General features: G+C 42.7%; 1 pseudogene; it reads right to left on the bottom strand.

Annotated features, from left to right (window-relative positions):
• Positions 1-8,646: 8,646 nt before the first annotated feature.
• LOC135527543 (DALR anticodon-binding domain-containing protein 3-like) overlaps positions 8,647-18,460 on the bottom strand; it is a 35,788-nt pseudogene continuing 25,974 nt past the window's right edge.

Raw genomic sequence — 18,460 nt, forward strand, 5'->3', positions numbered from 1 at the left:
AGGCCACATGGTCCATATGTTCATTATCTGGCTGCTAGTTTATTAGATTCAGACAGGGGCCTAGAGCTTGGCCAATTTGATCATGAAATTACTGGCTCTACCATCCTATACACAAACACATCAATACACCATTCTGGGTTCCATTATAAATCAACACATTTTGAAACAACCATGTGGCAAGGTAAAACATTTTAACAAATTGGAAAGGGTTCTCTGTCATATAAACATCTAAAGCAAATATAATGAAAATCTCTTGATATGAAGGAGAGGTTTACTGACACCCCCCACCCACAGTTCTATTCCGGGCACAGAGTTTTGTTTATACAACAAGTGATGAGAGAGACCTTGTGGATGGATGAAGGGAAAGTGTCACAGAGAAAGAAGTACATTTTCAGTGTGGGCAAACAACAACAAACACATGTTTTAAAGGATGCTCTGGGTGAGTGTGTGCCTTAAGTATATTGTATGCGTGTCAGAAAAATTGTGCATGTGTATTTGTGTGTGTGTGTTCATAGTTTTTTAGGCCAGCTGTGTGTTGTCTCTTATCAGCCAGTGACCCAAATCACTGAAAGAGAGAGAAAGAGAGAGAGAGAGAGAGTTGGCATTTAAATAGGAGAACGATGAAAAATTATGCAGCACAGATATAAATATCGAACCTTGGTATTCCATAGCATTCCCTGAACAATGCTTTTACCATTGTGTGAGCAATCTCCCCAAGTCTATTCCCATAGAATGTATCAAACTGCCATGGCACTGATTATGGAAATGTTCTGTTCTGAAGAATGTGAACATTCAGATAGAACACAGATGTAAAAATGGCAAGAATGAAATCTTTGACCGTGAGGAAATATTCAGAACATAAATCCCTATTGCCATATTACCAATGACAGACAAAAGTGATCCCTCGAAATACAATGTCTAAACACAGAATCACATAGTCACTGCAATAAATATAGATTGAGATCTAGATCAGTAGGCTACATGATGAGGTCATGAGATTCTAGAACAATATTTGCCAGGTCTAAGAGCTAGCAGAGCCACAGCACTATCAGGCTGGATCTATCCAAGCTGGATTCATATCAGATGAGATTAGGCTGGATGGAGGATCCCTATCACACTACTGTGGTCTGGGTTGCATCAGACTGGCTCCTGGTGGCCGCAGGCCCAGGTCGAACTGGAATCTGGATCCATTTCAGATGGGAACCCTACCAATACAAATTGCATCAGCAGCAGCTGAATGTCTGGATCTCTATCACTGGGTATTGTAGGTATCACTATCAGCAGAGATCAGTAGGACTTTATGAGACTCATCAGCATTAGCTAAAGAAGTGTATTATCTGTATAAGCAGAGCTACTAAACTAGGGTCCTGGAGGGCTTGAACCCAGCAGGGGGCCTCCCAGCCCCAGCCTCATGCTGACTCCAGATCATTATTGCTGGATGTGCAGTTGCTTTGATATAGGATCTTCTCAACCATTTGACTGGTTAAGAGGATATTGGATTAAATGGAAGTGCTGGGAGAGGTTCAATATCCTTGCTGGTACCTCTTCCCCTTTGACATCAGTTGAACAGTGATGTGATCTGATCAGCTAGTAAACATGTGAATGTAGACTTAAGATTGCACAGACATCAGGAAATCAGGAACTGAATGATTAAAAGCAGTTAAAGCAGCAGTCAGCAGGAGAAACAATAGCAAGGCTTGTTCCCCACCCCTGTTTCTTTAAAAAGCTGAGGGATGGGGCTGAAGAAATGTAACCACTCTCAAATTCATAGACAGAGCTGTGGATGCAAGGACTGACCATCACAGGCAGCTTGTGGTACCACAATTGGGGAGGATGGCTCATTGTAATAGCTAGAATGGAATGAATGGAATGGTATCAAACATCTGGTTTCCATGAGTTTGATACCATTCCATTTACTTCATCCCAGCCATTATGAGCCGTCCTCCTCTCACCAGCCTCATCTCCTGAGCCATCCATATCAATTATAGTTTTAACCACGTTTTAAGGCTATATAGTGTTAATTTACATCTACTTTGTTTACAAATATTGGAATGAAATAACCTTATATTTTGGCTTCTAATGGGGTTCAACAATTAAACTCAGCTCATGAGGCAATTACGTTATATTCTACAATAATCTATGGTTACATACCATTCATTTATACATCTAAAAATGGATGCAGCAACTGCTGATTGTCCATTTAAATAATCATAATGCACTAATTCAGAGAATCATTAAAACAATGGATGGTTGGTTTCATTTGCTCACAATTAGGTATCCAGTATACAGAAATTCTAATTCAACCAGTTCCCTAATTTGTATTCAAACAGGGTAGAGTGAGGAGGAGAGAAAGGAAAGGGAGCCACAGAACGAGAGAGGGAGAGAGAGGCAGCGAGGGCTGGATGACAGCTGTTGCATGAGGAGTTGATCTGATTAAATCTGTCCATCTCCGGGCCCCTGCGATCAACCAACAACTACAACCCCCACAAATTCAAGTTCTCCTCTCACCACACTTTTCACATTCAAAGACACTATGGGACACGTTCAACAGGAGCCACATTCATTTGGAAATAAGCAAGCCTGATGTGCAAAATTGCCCATGTGTTATAAAGACACAATTTATCTTTTGGATAGAATCCCTATCGGTCTCTTCGTCACAGTCACCACTGCCTGTGTTCAAAGTGTTCATTAAGTAGAAAATATCCTGGATGTTCTAACTGATATCAGTCAATGTGTTTCTGTGTTACACATAATTTATGTTATCTCTCTGCTCCTCAGTCTCGCTGTTAGCCTCCCTCCACCCCCAATCTCTCATCCTGTCGTTTCCTGGTATACCCAGCCAGTCAGCCAAAGCACTTAAATACACATCAATATCAGTAGCCTAGCCTACTCCCTCCCTCCCTATTTTTCTCCTCCACACCACCCATTTCTCCCTCCCTCCCTTCTGTGCTCTCTCCTGCACTCTCTCTCTCTCTGGTAACCACAAAGAACTCTATTCTCATGGGCATCCCTGACCTCATTCATCTCCCTGTTTTCCCCCTCCTTTAAGACAGTAGATTTGCTCATAGCATTTACTCTGCATGCTCTCCTCCTTTCCCTTTGCATTCATCCCTCCATTTTTTAACTCCTTTCATGTTTGCATCCCCTTTTCTCTCTCTCCTCCCTCCATTGTCTCTGGCCAACCAAGGCCTGAGGGGAGTGATTGACAGGCAGGCAAAGGGGAGACGTGATAGCAGGAGATGAAAAGCAAGGCTGCCTGCTGGTGGACTTTCTGTCAGGTGGTTGAAATATGTCAGTAGACCTCCACCCTGTGGCTATGTTCATGTACTGCATGACCCCTGCCTATTCTTGTCAGACTTCGAAAGCCAGAATGCTTAACTCATTGGCTGTGGGGAATGGGAACACTGGAACACACACACACACACACGTTTCCAAACTGCAATAACCAGTCCCGTATTCCCAGGATTTAAAAAAGCTAAAGTCATAGCATTGCATCATGTTGCATCAGAAATCTAGCCAGTATATGGCAATCTGAGTATGAATTTACTCACAAATATGAAAGAGAATGGTTAATAAACTATGGGAAATCAACTAGGCGTCAGTGCTGTAAACATACTGCCTTCTATTCCCCTGCTAAATGGATAAATAAAACTGCTGGAGTCAGAAACAGCTGATTCCACACAGTTCAGTGTAACACTGAACTTAGTGTCACCCCATACATCTGCTCTGTAAAACCCTGTCTCTCTCAAGAGGTTTGGTCTGGCGTCAGCAAACCGTCTCCACCTTGCGTCGGGAAGACTGTGGGGGTAAAAAAGCAGAGCTGTGTGTATGGAGATATGGGGTGATATGGCACTAAACAGAAGGAAGCAGAATTAAACAGGGAGTGACTACCGAAATATGTCCAATCAGAAAGGCTCAATTTCGTTTTACATTGCAAAGCATTTTACTACAGTGTGTCATAATGAATAGTTCAGTGGAGGCTGGTAGGAGGACCTATAGGAGGGGAGGCTCATTGTAATGTCTGGAATGGTATAAAACCATGTTTGACTCCATTACATTCCAGCAATTACAATGAGCCTGTCCTCCTATAGCTCCTCCCAGCAGCCTCCTCTGGAATATGTTTACCCATGGTGGTGGTGATTGGGAGGCCAGACAGCTGAAGCCTGTGGAGAGCTCCAATGCCAGCTGTTCCATCTCATTATGGAGGGGGGGGGGGGTCAAAAGGACACCAGGGGGAGGGGAAAATAATCACTCCATCTTTCATACAGAGCATAGAGCTTGGTGTGGCAGGACCAGCTAATGATGAGGAGAGCTCTTACATTCCCCAATTATTCTCAATAGTCGCCAACGTGGGGAAGATTCTAATTGCGTGGCCCCGTCACCCATTTTAATTGCCTCGGGTGAACTTGAGCATCCATGTACCTTTGTGTTATTAGTGCTATGATTGGGTAAATTATCTGATATTACCTACAAATTCATTATTCACATAACCAATTATTTCCATAATCCCCAGGCATTATCCAACCATCTAGATTTCTCCCTGTAATTTGTCACACTTAAAAGCTGGAATACTTAGCTGCTAAATACATTTTTGGACTTATTAATGAATTATATATACCAATTGATTCTTGAAGAATATAACTTATGCCTCATGAGTTTAGTTCAACTGTCGTACCTCATCAAAACCCCAAATAAAAGCTTGTTTTACTCCAATGTTTGTAAACAATATATACTGAACAAAAATACAAATGCAAAATTTAAGATTTTACTTAGTTACAGTTCATATAAGGAAATTAGCCTATTGAAATAAGTATGAATTTGGTCCAAATCTATGGCTTTTACATGACTGGGCAGGGGTGCAGCCATGGGTGGGCATTGGAGGGCACAGGCCCACCCAATCAGAATGAGTTTTCCTCCACTAAAGGGCTTTATTAAAAGACAGAAATACTCAACACCTCTCCCCCCTCAGATGATTCCGCAGCTGAAGAAGCCGGATGTGGTGGTCCTGAGCTGGCGTGGTTACACGTGATCTGCAGTTGTGAGGCCAGTTCTCTGGCAACAGCTCTGGTGGACATTCCTGCAGTCAGTATGCCAATTGCACACTCCCTCAACTTGAGACATCTGTGGCATTGTGTTGTGTGACAAAACTTCTAATTTTAAAAGTGGCCTTTTATTGTCCCCAGCACATGGTGCACTTGTGTAATGATCATAATGTTTAATCAGCTTCTTGAGATGCCACACCTGACAGGTGGATGGATTATCTTGGCAAAGGAGAAATGCTCACTAACAGGGATGTAAACAAATGTGTGCAAGTTTGAGAGAAATAGGCATTTTGTGCATATAGAACATTTCTGGATTTTTTAAATTTCAGTTCATGAAACATGGGACGAACACTTTACATGTTGCGTTTATATTTTTGTTCAGTGGAAACAAACACTGTATAGCCTCAAAACATGGTTAAACTATCATTTTGATATCATGGATGGCCAGTCCATGCATCCCCAGCTCTGTCTATGAATTTGAGGGTGGTTAATCTTCTTCAGGCACATCCTTCAGCTTTTACCAAATCAAAGTCAGGGTGACCGCTTTGTTATTGGTTCAATTAAGGATTCTAGAGTTAAAGTGACCAAATAGTGGAACACCGTGCTGCAATATGACACATACAAACCTTCACACACAGCAGAGGGGTCACCGAGTTCAACACTCATTTATTGATCAAATCAGTGAAGTTGAAAAATATATTGATCTGATGCACTGTTGACAAAAACTTTGTGGAAGAGAGTGAGAGAGAGCAAAAAAACAGTCTGACCCAAGATTCACGCACACCAACACACAAAACGTACATAATAATAAATGTCCAAGATATGGCACAGAGCGACAATGGAGAAGTGGGGTCTGGCACAGCGCAGTATAGCATGTACTATGGCACAGAAGTACTGCAGTGGTGGTGGTGGAGGGTTAGTCCATGGCACTTACACAATGCAGTCGGGAAGTATTCAGACACACAATACCCCATAATGACCAATCAAAAACAGGTTTGTAGAAATGTTTGCAAAAAAAAAAGACGAAATACCAGAAAATGCTGCATTGAAGGTCCCCAAGAACTCCATGTCCGAGACTGGTCAGGATCGAAGGAAAGCTTAACAGAGCAAAGTACAGAGAGATCCTTGATGAAAACCTGCTCTAGATTGCTCAGGACCTCAGACTGGGGTGAAGGTTCACCTTCCAACAGGACAACGACCCTAAGCACATCGGCAAGACAATACAGGAGTGGCTTCGGGACAAGACTCCGAATGTCCTTGAGTGGTCCAGCCAGAGCCCGGACTCGAAGTGAGGTGTCTTTTATACTGATAAGTTCAAACAGGTGCCATTAATACAGGTAACGAGTGGAGGACAGAGGAGCCTCTTAAAATAAGAAGTTACAGGTCTGTGAGAGCCAGAAATCTTGCTTGTTTGTAGGTGACCAAATACTTATTTTCCACCATAATTTGCAAATAAATTCTTTAAAAAATCCTACAATGTGATTTTCTGGATTTGATTTCTTTTTCTCATTTTGTCTGTCAGTTGAAGTGTACCTATGATGAAAATTACAGGCCTCTCATCTTTTTAAGTGGGAGAACTTGCACAATTGGTGGCTGACTAAAAACTTTTTTGCCCCACTGTATGTGAGAATGCTGTTTATTGACTACAGCTCAGCGCTCAGCACCATAGTGCCCACGAAGCTCATCACTAAGCTAAGGCCTCTGGGACTAAACACCTCCCTCTGTAACTGGATCCTGGACTTCCTGATGGGCCGCCCCTAGGTGGTAAGAGTAGGCAACAATACTTCTGCCACGCTGATCCTTAACACTGGGTCCCCTCAGGGGTGTGTACTTAGTCCCCTCCTGTATTTCCGGTTCACCCAAGACCACGTGGCCAAACAACTCCAACATTAAGTTTGCTGACGACAACAGTGGTAGGCCTGATCACCGAAAACGATGAGACGGCCTATAGGGAGGTGGTCAGAACTGTCAGAACTGGTGGTGCCAGGACAACAACCTCTCAATGTGAGCAAGACAAAGGAGCTGATCGTGGACTACAGGAAAAGTCGGGCCGAACAGGCCCCCATTAACATCGACTGAGCTGTAGTGGAGCGGGTAGAGTTAAGTTCCTTGGTGTCCACATCACCAACGAACTATCATGGTCCAAACATCCCAAGACAATCGTGAAGAGGGCATGACAGACCCCCCTCCCCCTCAGAAGACTGAAAAGATTTGGCATGGGCCGCCAGATCCTAAAAAGATTATACAGCTGTACCATCGAGAGCATCCTGACCGGTTGCATCACCGCCTGGTATGGCAACAGCTCAGCATCTGATCGTAAGGCGCTACAGAGGGTAGTGCGAATGGCCCAGTACATCACTGGGGCCAAGCTTCCTGCCATTCAGGACCTATATAAATAGGCGTGTCAGAGGAAAGCCAATAAATTGTCAGAGACTCCTGTCACCCAAGTTATAGACTATTTTCTCTGCTACCGCACGGCAAGCGGTACCGGAGCACCAAGTCTAGGATCAAAAGGCTCCCCAACAGCTTCTACCCCCAAGCCATTAGACTGCTGAATAATTCATAAAAATCGCCACCGGACAATTTACATTGACACCACCCCCCCCTGCTGCTACTCGCTGTTTGTTTGTTACCTATGCATAGTCACTTCGCCCCCATCTACATGTACAGATTACCTCAACTAGCCTGTACCCCGACTCGGTACCGGTGCTCCCTGTAAATAGCCTCGTTATTGTTATTCTTAGTGTTACTTTTTATTTTAGTCTACTTGGTAAATATTTTCTTCTTCTTGAACTGCACTGTTGGTAAAGGGCGTGTAAGTAAAAGTAAGCATTTCACAGTAAAGTCTACACTTGTTGTATTTAGCGCATGTGGCAAATAAAGTTTGATTTGACTTGCGGCTGTAATCCATCAAAGGTGCTTCAACAAAACACTAAGTAAAGGGTCTGAATACTTTTTTTATTTGATACATTTGCCAAACATTCTAAAAACCTGTTCTTGCTTTGTCATTATGGGGTATTGTGTGTCGATTGATGAGGGGTGAAAAAACAAATGTAATCAATTTTAGAATAAGGTTGTAATGTAACAAAATGTGGAAAAAGTCAAGGGGTCTGAATACTTTCCAAATGCACTGTGTGTGTGTGAGAGTGAATGTGTGAGTGAGATAGATATATATATATATCTATATATACACACACATATACACACACACACACACACACCATACTGAGACAGTCAGTTCCAGTGAAACATATCTATTTGTATTATTCAAGTAGAAGGAGAAGGTAGGGGAATGTAAATGGCTCATGGCTAGGAGCAACATCTAGTGATGAGGGCGGGGGCAGTGCTTACAGTGTACATGAAGAGTCTGTGTAAATACCTATGGCTCTGGGGCAGTGTTTGTTAGTGGAAAAGCATCTATGGTATTGTGTAAGGGAAGACTGAAGATGATCATTGGTTCAAAGGCAGTGAGTCTATGGTAGAGGCTGTATCTGTGGTACATCAGAGATACTGATGATAAGACAGGGGAGACAAATACTTCACTGTAGGGTGAATCATTTATACACGTTCTTTTATCAGCAATAAATAGAGTGGGTGTAATATAGGGTGTAAGTATTTGGGGATCAATTTGGAGAAAATAAAAGCCTATTGCTAACTACAGTATAATCCTTTGGGCAGTAAAAGTGGCATGTCTATTTCATCTATGGGATAGGCTAGTGATATCTTTGTCCGTTAATAGGCCTTATATTTGGGCAGTTCATGGGGCTATAATTCTGGCTTTGGTTGGGGTATTTGGGGCTATAGCTGTGGAATGGGAGGAAGGTGACGAGTGTCTAGTGCGCTATGGTAGAGCTCTCTTAGTGCTCTCAACAACTGCAGCTGACAAAACATCTGATTGAAGAGGTGAGGCAACGGCTCCTGTAGAGGGGATATAGAGAGAGATTGAAAAAGAGGGGGGGGGGTATGGACTGAATTTGGTGTGAACTGTAATCAGTTTAAATCAAAAATAATCTGTACTCTCTATCAGTACACCATGTTTTCAGGCCTGGTATGGTCGGTCATAGGCCATTAACACAATGTGCCAAACATCGAGGGGCATCACACATGCAAACAGATATGTAATTCTGCATACTACGAGACCACATGCTGTAAATAATCCTAACCTAAATTAACTACCCCCACCCTCAACACAGACAGACAATCATAGCGGAAATATTAGGGAGTGCTCACCCCAAGGACGTGGACTCTGTTGTAATAAGAGCTAAAATCCATACTGAGGGACACCAGGAACTTGCAGATCTGGGAGACACATTGCACACACATTATATGGGCATTCATTTACCTACTGTTCAAGTCAAAAGTTTGGACACCTACTTATTCAAGGGGTTTTATTTCATGTTGTTTTCTACATTGTAGAATAGTGAAGACATCAAAACTATGAAATAACACATTAAATCATGTAGTAACAAAAATAGTGTTAAATCAAAATATATTTTATAATTCTTCAAAGTTGCAACCCTTTGCCTTGATGACAGCTTTGCACACTAGGCATTCTTTCAATCAGCTTCACGTGGAATGCTTTTCCAACAGTCTTGAAGGAGTTCCCACATGTGCTGAGCACTTGTTGGCTGCTTTTCCTTCACTCTGCGTTCCTCATCTCATCCCAAACCATCTCAATTGGGTTGAGGTCAGGTGATTGTGATGCAGCACTCCATCACTGTCCTTCTTGGTCAAATAGCCCTTACACAGCCTGGAGGTATGTTGGGTCACTGTCTTGTTGAAAAACAAATGATAGTGGGACTAAGCCCAAACCAGATGGGTTGGCGTACCGTAGCAAAATGCTGTGGTAGCCATGCTGGTTAAGTGTGCCTTGAATTCTAAATAAATCACTGACAGTGTCACCAGCAAACCACCTCCACGCTTCAGTGGGAATCACACATGCGGAGATAATCTGTTCACCTACTCTGCGTCTCACAAAGACACGAAGGTTGGAACCAAAAATCTAAAATTTGGACTCAAACAAAAAGGACAGATTCCCACTGGTCTAATGTCCATTGCTCGTGTTTCTTGGCCCAAGCAAGTCTCTTCTTTTTGGTGCCCTTTAGTAGTGTTTCTTTTGCAGCAATTCGACCATGAAGGACTGATTCACACAGTCTCCTCTGAACAGTTCATGTTGAGATGTATCTGTTACTTGAACTTCTGTGAAGCATTTACATGGGCTGCAATTTCTGAGGCTGTTAACTCTAATGAACTTTTCCGCTGCGGCGGAGATAACTCTGGGTCTTCCTTTCCTGTGGCGATGCTCATGCGAGCCAGTTTCATCATAGCACTTGATGGTTTTTGCGACTGTACTTGAAGAAACTTGCAGAGTTCTTGACATTATCCAGATTGACTGACCTTTATGTCTTACAGTAATGATGGGCTGTCATTTCTCTTTGCTTACTTCAGCTGTTCTTGCAATAATATGGACTTGGTCTTTTACCAAATAGGGCTATCTTCTGTATACCACCCCTACCTTGTCACAACACAACTGATTGGCTCAAACGCATTAAGGAAAGAAATTCCACAAATGAACAAGGCACAGCTGTTAATTGAAATGCATTCCAGTTGACTACCTCATGAAGCTAGTTGAGAATGCCAAGTGTGCAAAGCGGTCATCAAGGCAAACTGTGGCTACTTTGAAGAATCTCAAATATATTGATTTTTTTAGCACTTTTTTGGTTATAACATAAATACATGTGTTATTTCATAGTTTTGATGTCGTCACTATTATTCTAAAATGTATAAAACAGTAAAAATAAAGAAAAACCCTGGAATGAGTAGGTGTGTCTAAACTGAAACTGATATTTTAAATGCACTTATTATTTTAAATCTCACCCATTCAGTCTTCAGGTTGACTCTGGCCCCTCCATCACACCCCAACGTCTGTCCTGTTTGGTCGAGAAGCTCCGAGAATGGAATGAGGTAACAATTGAACAGAAGCAGCCACTTCCCCTATGAAACAGGAAAAGACACCATGACTGTGGAGAAAAGCAATCTCTGGAGGACCAGAGTACAAATGAAACATATCTAGGCCCATATTCACAAAGCGCCTCAGAGTAGAAGTGCTTGGAAGAATCCAGGATCAGGTCCTCCTGTGGCACCTTAATTGGATAGAACCAGCTTGTGGTATGTGGTAATAACTGGAGCGGAATCAGTGGAATGGTATAAAATACATCAAACACATGGTTTCCAGGTGTTTGATGCCATTCCATTTGCTCTGTTCCGGCCATTTTGTGAGCTGTCCTCCCCTCAGCAGCCTCCTGTGCCCCATCCATGTAATGACCTAAAAGGCTAAACTGATCCTTGATCAGCACAGGCTCTGTAATGTGTGCTGTGGAGCAGTCATTTAACCAATGATAGGCCTACCTCTTCTTTTAGAGCTGAGAAGTCCAACTGGGAGCCCTCTGGGATTTCAGGGTAAAGTCCTGTAGGATGCCAATAAGGAGGAACTGAACATGCAGCATGAGAAAGACCGAGTACAATGTAGGATGTACATGTTTGCTTGGTGTGGTCTGCACTAGTACACATATACAACATGGCAGTGTAAAGGAGGCAGGTAGCCTAGCAGTGCAATTGTGTGGGTCAGATGGCTCAGTTTGTGGTTTGACTACAACATAACACATACGCACTACAGTACGTGGCCTAAGTGTTTTCTGGGTCACTTTGGATAATGGCATGTTCAAAACAACTGAGCTCAAACCATGACGTCAGTGATCTTCAGGTGTGAAAGTTGGAGCTCTAGAAAGAGGCCTGTGTTCCCTAGTTGGATGACAGTTCAAATACATTTTTCTCAGTTTTTCTCAATTTATTTCACAGTTCCCAGGTGTTTTGATTGCACTGAGGTCGGAAGTCTGAGATTTCCCAGTTGTTTCGAATGCGGCATTATCAAGTCAGTCACGTCTGCTAAAGGACATCATCATATCCATCATCATCCAGTTGCCTTGCGTGTCACCCCCGTCTCACCTTTCTCCACACCTCGCTGGTAGTTGTCAAATAGGGTGTGCAGCCGAGCACAGTTGTACATGACGAAGACTCCGCCTCTGGGGCCCTTGGTGGATAGGCTGCCTTCCCTCTGCACGTCCAGGGTGACCTGTGTGTGAAAACAGCTATCAGACAGCTCTGACTCAACACAACACCAGCCAGACACAAACCCCCTGGAGAGCAAGGTCGGCCAGCACGCTACAGAGCTATACCAGTTCATATACAGTATGAAACCTTAGAAATAAGGTTCATGAAATCAAAAACATACTAAGATCAGATAACATTCATATATTAGCCATTTCTGAGACTCACTTAGATAATTCATTTGATGATACAGTAGTAGCAATACAAGGATATAACATCTATAGATGAGACAGGAATACTAATGGGGAAGGTATCGATATATACTCACTCAGAGCCATATCCCTGTAATGCTTACAGAAGATCTTACGTCAAGTGTTATTGAAGTGTTGTGGTTGCAGGTTCACTTGGCACATCTTAAGCCTTTTCTTTTGGGGTGTTTCTATAGGCCACCAAGTGCTAAAGTCAGTATCTAAAAAATGTGTGAAATGCTCGATAGTGTATGTGATGTAAACAGATCTACTTTCTTGGGGACCTGAATATTGACTGGTTTATCAAGCTGTCTGCTCAAGAGGAAGCTTCTCACTGTAACCAGTGTCTGTAATCTGATTCAGGTTATTAAATCAACCTACCAGGGTGTTTAAACACTACAGGAACAAGATCACACACATGTATTGATCACATTTTTACTAATACTGGAGAACTTTGTTCTAAAGCTGTATCCGTACCCATTGGATGCAGTGAACACAATATAGTGGCTATATCCAGAAAAGCCAAAGTTCCAAAAGCTGGGCCTAAACTATTGTATAGGAGATCATACAAAATATTTTGCTGTGACTCTTGTGGATGATGTTGAAAATACACTACATGAGCAAAAGTATGTGGCCACCTGCTCATCAAATTCCAAAATCATGGACATTAATATGGAGTTGGTCCCCCCTTTGCTGCTATAACAGCCTTCATTTGTCTGGGAAGGCTTCCCACTAGATGTTGGAACATTGCTGCAGGGACTTGCTTCTAGTCAGCTGCAAGAGCATTCGTGAGGTCGGTCACTGATGTTAGGCGATTAGGCCTGGCTCGCAGTCAGCATTCCAATTCACCCCAAAGGTGTTCGATGGGGTTGAGGTCAGGGCTCTGTGCAGGCCAGTCAAGTTCTTCCACACCGATCTCGACAAACCATTTCTGTATGGACCTTGCTTTGTGTACGGGGGAATTGTCATGCTGAAATAGGAATGGGCCTTCCCCAAACTGTTGACACAAAGTTGGAATCGTCTAGAATGTCACTGTTAAGCACGCCTCTTGGAGGAGGGAACACAACACCCTGCTACTCTCAACTCCCCGGAGAGTGAAAGAGGTATGTGATTGTAGGTGCGGGTACGGATGACAGAGGCAGAGAAGTTTACCGTTAACAGGGAATTTATTCCGTCACACGGTAAATTTGGGGAAAAGGGACTGGACGGAACCAAAGCAAAGAATGTAAAAGTTAGAGCCCCCTCTCATACCCAAAACATATCTATTCTTAACGCCACCTGGCGTGCTAACCAAAATACAGGGGGTGGTCCGCCCAGGTCTTACCTAGTGTGCATAGACAGTACATACTACGGGTATGTGTATGCCCGCAGGCCTCTTGCCTAAGCACTCCCAAGGTGCCTTTCCCCATCCTCCCTGGGAACAAATGAAATAGAATAATACAATATTTCAATAATCAAAACAGTCCTTTTGACAAACATACCTCAGCAGGACCGGTTACAAAATACTTTGAGCAACAACCAACACAGGACATACCAATAGGCTCTCTATCTGAGCAAAGTAAAACTGGCTTTTATACAGCTGGAGAGGTAGTCTGCAATTGCAGACAGCTGTATCCCTTAGCGAGAGGGTGAGATCAGACCTCCAATCTGCAATGGGGGTGACCAATCAGCTGTTTGCTGGAATCCAGGAAGCTATTTCCTGAAATGCATGCATACAAACCCAGAACAACACAGAAACTGGGGAACTTAACAGTCACTGTATGCTGTAGCTTTAAGATTTCCCTTCAGTGTAACCAAGGGGTCTAGCCCGAACCATGAAAAACAGCCCCAGACCATTATTCCTCCTCCACCAAACTTTATAGTTGGCACTATGCATTGGGGCAGGTAGCAGTCTCCTGGCATCCGCCAAACCCAAATTTGTCCGTCGGACTGCCAGATGGTGAAGCATGATTCGTCACTCCAGAGAACACTTTTCCACTGCTCCAGAGTACAATGGCGGCAAGCTTCACACCACTCCAGCAGACTCTTGGCATTGCGCATGGTGATCTTAGGATTGTGTGCAGCTGTTCGGCCATGGAAACCCACTTTAATTAATCTCCTGACGAACAGTTATTGTGCTGACGTTGCTTCCAGAGGCAAGTTGAAACTCGGTAGTGAGTGTTGCAACCGAGGACAGGAGGTTTTTACATGCCACGGGCTTCAGCGGTCTCGGTCTGTGAGCTTTTGTGGCCTACCACTTCGCAGCAGAGCCGTTGTTGCTCCGAGACGTTTCCACTTTACAATAACAGCGCTTACAGTTGACCAGGGCAGCTCCAGCAGGGCAGAAATTTGAAGAACTGACTTGTTGGAAAGGTAGCATCCTATGACCGTGCCATGTTGAAAGTAACAGAGCTCGTCAGTAAGGCCATTCTACTGCCAATGTGTCGAGGATAAGTACATTAGAGTGTCTAGTTTGAGAAACAGACGCCTCACAGTCCTCAACTGGCAGCTTCATTAAATAGTACCCGCAAAACACCAGTCTCAACATCAACAGTGAAGAGGCGACTCCAGGATGCTGGCCTTCTAGGCAGAGATGCAAAGAAAAAGCCATATCTCAGACTGACCAATAAAAAGAAAAGATAAAAAAATGGGCAAAAGAACACACTGGACAGAGGAACTCTGCCTAGAAGGCCAGTATTCTGGAGTCGCCTCTTCACTGTTGATGTTGAGACTGGTGTTTTGCAGGTACTATCTAATGAAGCTGCCAGTTGAGGACTTGTGAGGCGTCTGTTTCTCAAACTAGACACTAATGTACTTGTCCTCTTGCTCAGTTGTGCACTGGGGCCTCCCACTCCTCTTTCTATTCTGGTTAGGGCCAGTTTGCGCCGTTCTGCAAAGGGAGTAGTACACAGCGTTGTACGAGATCTTCAGTTTCTTGGCAATTTCTCGCATGGAATAGCCTTCATTTATAGAATAGAAGACTCTGACGAGTTTCAGAAGAAAGTACTTTGTTTCTGGCCATTTTGAGCCTGTAATCGAACCCACAAATGCTGATGCTCCCGATATTGCTGATAATGGTTCTCTATCTATATAGGTGTACATTCCATAAATTTAAAAAAGCAATGTCAAGCTACAATAGTCATTTAAAACACTGTATTTATGATCAATTTGATGTTATTTAAAAAAATAAATAAAAAATTGTGCTTTTCTTTCAAAAACAAGGACATTCCTAAGTGACCCCAAACTTTTGAATGGTAGTGTACATAAGACCGAATCGAGCGGGTCTGTAACATTTGATACATTTGGTAGAAATCCTTCCTTAAGTTCTAGACCTCAGCTGAATCTGGTAATCAATGGTGTGGCTGTTGAACAAGTTGAGGAGACTAAATGACTTTGTGTTACCTTCGATTGTAAACTGTCATGGTCAAAACATGTATACTGAACAAAAATATATACACAACATGTAAAGTTTCATGAGCTGAAATAAAAGATAACAAAATTTTCCATATGCACGAAAAGCTTATTTCTCAAAAAATGTGCACAAATTTGTTTACACCCGTTAGTGAACATTTCTCCTTTGCCAAAGTAATCCATCTACCTGATAGGCATGGCATATCAAGAAGCTGATTAAACAGCATGAGCATTACTTGTGCTGGGAACTATAAAGGCATTTCTAAAATGTGCCGTTTTGTCACACGAGAAAAAAAGAAGAAACCTGCACACTGCTCGATAGTATCAATGCTCTTTAATAAGCTTTACGTATCAGCCTTGCGGCCTTCCTCAGAGCAACACATTGCTACAGATGATGTCTCAAGTTGAGGGAGCGTGCAATTGGCATGCTGACTGCAAGAATGTCCACCAGAGCAGTTGCCAGAGAATTGAATGTTAATTTCTACCATAAGCCGCACCCAACACAGTTTAGAGAATTTAGCAGTACGCCCAACCGGCCTCACAACCGCAGACCATGTGTAACCACCCCAGCAAAGGCCCTCTACATCCCGCTTCTAAACCAGCGGGATCGTCTGGGACCAGCCACCCAAACAGCCGATGAAACAAAGGAGTATTTCGGTCTGTAATAAAGCCTTTTTGTTGGGAAAAACTAAATTCTGATTGGCTAGACCTGGCTCCCAAGTGGGTGAGTCTATGCCCTCCCAGGCCCACCCATGACTGCGCCCCTGCCCAGTCATGTGAAATACATAGTTTAGGGCCTAATGAATTTAGGTCAATCGACATTATATGAACTGTAACTCAGTAAAATCTTTGAAATTGTTGCATGTATATTTTTGTCCAGTATAGATTCAATGGTTGTAAAGATGGGGAGAGGTCTGTCCGTAATAAAGAGATGCTCTGCTTTTTTGACACCACACTCCATAAAGCAAGTTCTACAGGCTCTAGTTTTGTCTTATCTTGATTATTGTCCAGTCATATGGTCAAGTGCTGCAAATAAAGACCCTGTTCGGCTGCAGCTGAACCAGAACAGAGTGGCACGTCTTGCTCTTCAGGGCTAATATTAATACTATGCATGCCAGTCTCTCTTGGCTAAGAGTTGAGGAAACACTGACTGCATCACTTCTTGTTTTTTTGTGGGTTTTTTTCAATTTAAAGTTTTATTAAGTTGTCTTGTTTTTCAAATCAACCAACAAAACACATTCCACATTCACTGATGTGACCGACTTAAAAAAATAACAATAAATTCTAAAAATCTTTTAAAAATAAATAAACTTGCAGCAGCACTATCAAGGTTCTTTATCTATTTCCAGCCTTAGCGGAGACGACAAACAAATAATTCGTTTGTTTTTACAGCACCTTACACAACATTTCCCTAATCACCCCATTCACTCTGTCCAATTTGAAATATTGTTGAGTAGTGGAGACCAGAGTCTATCAAACTTGGGCTGTCTCTTGTGGAGGTCATAAGTGAGCTTTTCAAGAGGGAGAAAGTCAACAATCTGGTCAATCCACATTTTAAATGTAGGAGAAGTATTAGAAGCCCACAATAGAATAACACATTTCTTAGCAAAGTATGTGATAGTCAAACAAATTTTCAGTCAGGATCAAGAACAAAGCCCTGCTGGGCATTAAGAAGACACAGGGTCATATCAAACTGTACCTCTAGTATTTTCTGTGCAGCAGTATGTATAGATTTCCAAAATCTGGCAATCTCTCTACAGCTCCAAAATACATGCATATAGGTTCCACTTTCAGAGGTACATCTTTTACAGTTAGGAGAAATGTCTGTTTTCATTCTATGGAGTCTCAAAGGAGTGTAATAAAATGTGTAATTAGAGTCTTCATTTTTACATTGGTAGAGGAGCAGTATACCCTTTCGCAAACCTCCGCCCATAACTCATCACTAACAGTCAGACCAAGGTCCTTTTCCCAGATTATTTTCAAAGGAGTAAAGGGAGGAGCCCCCTTTCTCAGAAAGGAGTCTGTAGATATAGGAGATTTTGCCTGTAATGGATTGTGCTGTAGCAAGAAGGGTTTCAGCTTCATTCAGCTGAGCTCTACACCTCCTCTTGGAAGTAAATAAAGAAATGACATGTCTAATTTGAAGATTTTTTAAAAATGGATCTTGGCACATTGAATTCACTGCAGAGCTCTTGAAAGGATTTCAGTGTAGTGGTTTTCTGACATAGGTCTGAAAAGGTCCCGATTCCTAGAGTATGCCAAAGATTAAAGGTGTCATCACTCAGGGCTTTTGGCTAGTCTGGGTTGCATACTATAGGCGAGTGAGAACATATTTGGGAGGAAATGCCCAGGTATTTCTTACAGTCCCTCCACGCTAGTAGGGTGCTCTAAATCACAAAGGTTTTGGCTATGTTGCCCACTTCACTAAAGTTATTAATTTATATAATTGAGCTTAGGGGCAATGAACCTCAGGATTGGGCTTCTATCTGAATCCACGTTGACTCTTGTCTGTTTGTGATCCATGTTAGCATGTTGCGGATTTGGGCAGACCAGTAGTACAATTGAAGGGAGGGAAGGGCAAGACCACCCTTATATTCAGGTTTCGATAGAGTGGAGAACTTGCTCCTAAGTTTTTTTATTGCCCCATATACATTTGGTGATGCTTTGGTTAGT

Source organism: Oncorhynchus masou, chromosome 33 (assembly GCF_036934945.1).
Source record: "Oncorhynchus masou masou isolate Uvic2021 chromosome 33, UVic_Omas_1.1, whole genome shotgun sequence".
Taxonomy (NCBI): domain Eukaryota; kingdom Metazoa; phylum Chordata; class Actinopteri; order Salmoniformes; family Salmonidae; genus Oncorhynchus; species Oncorhynchus masou.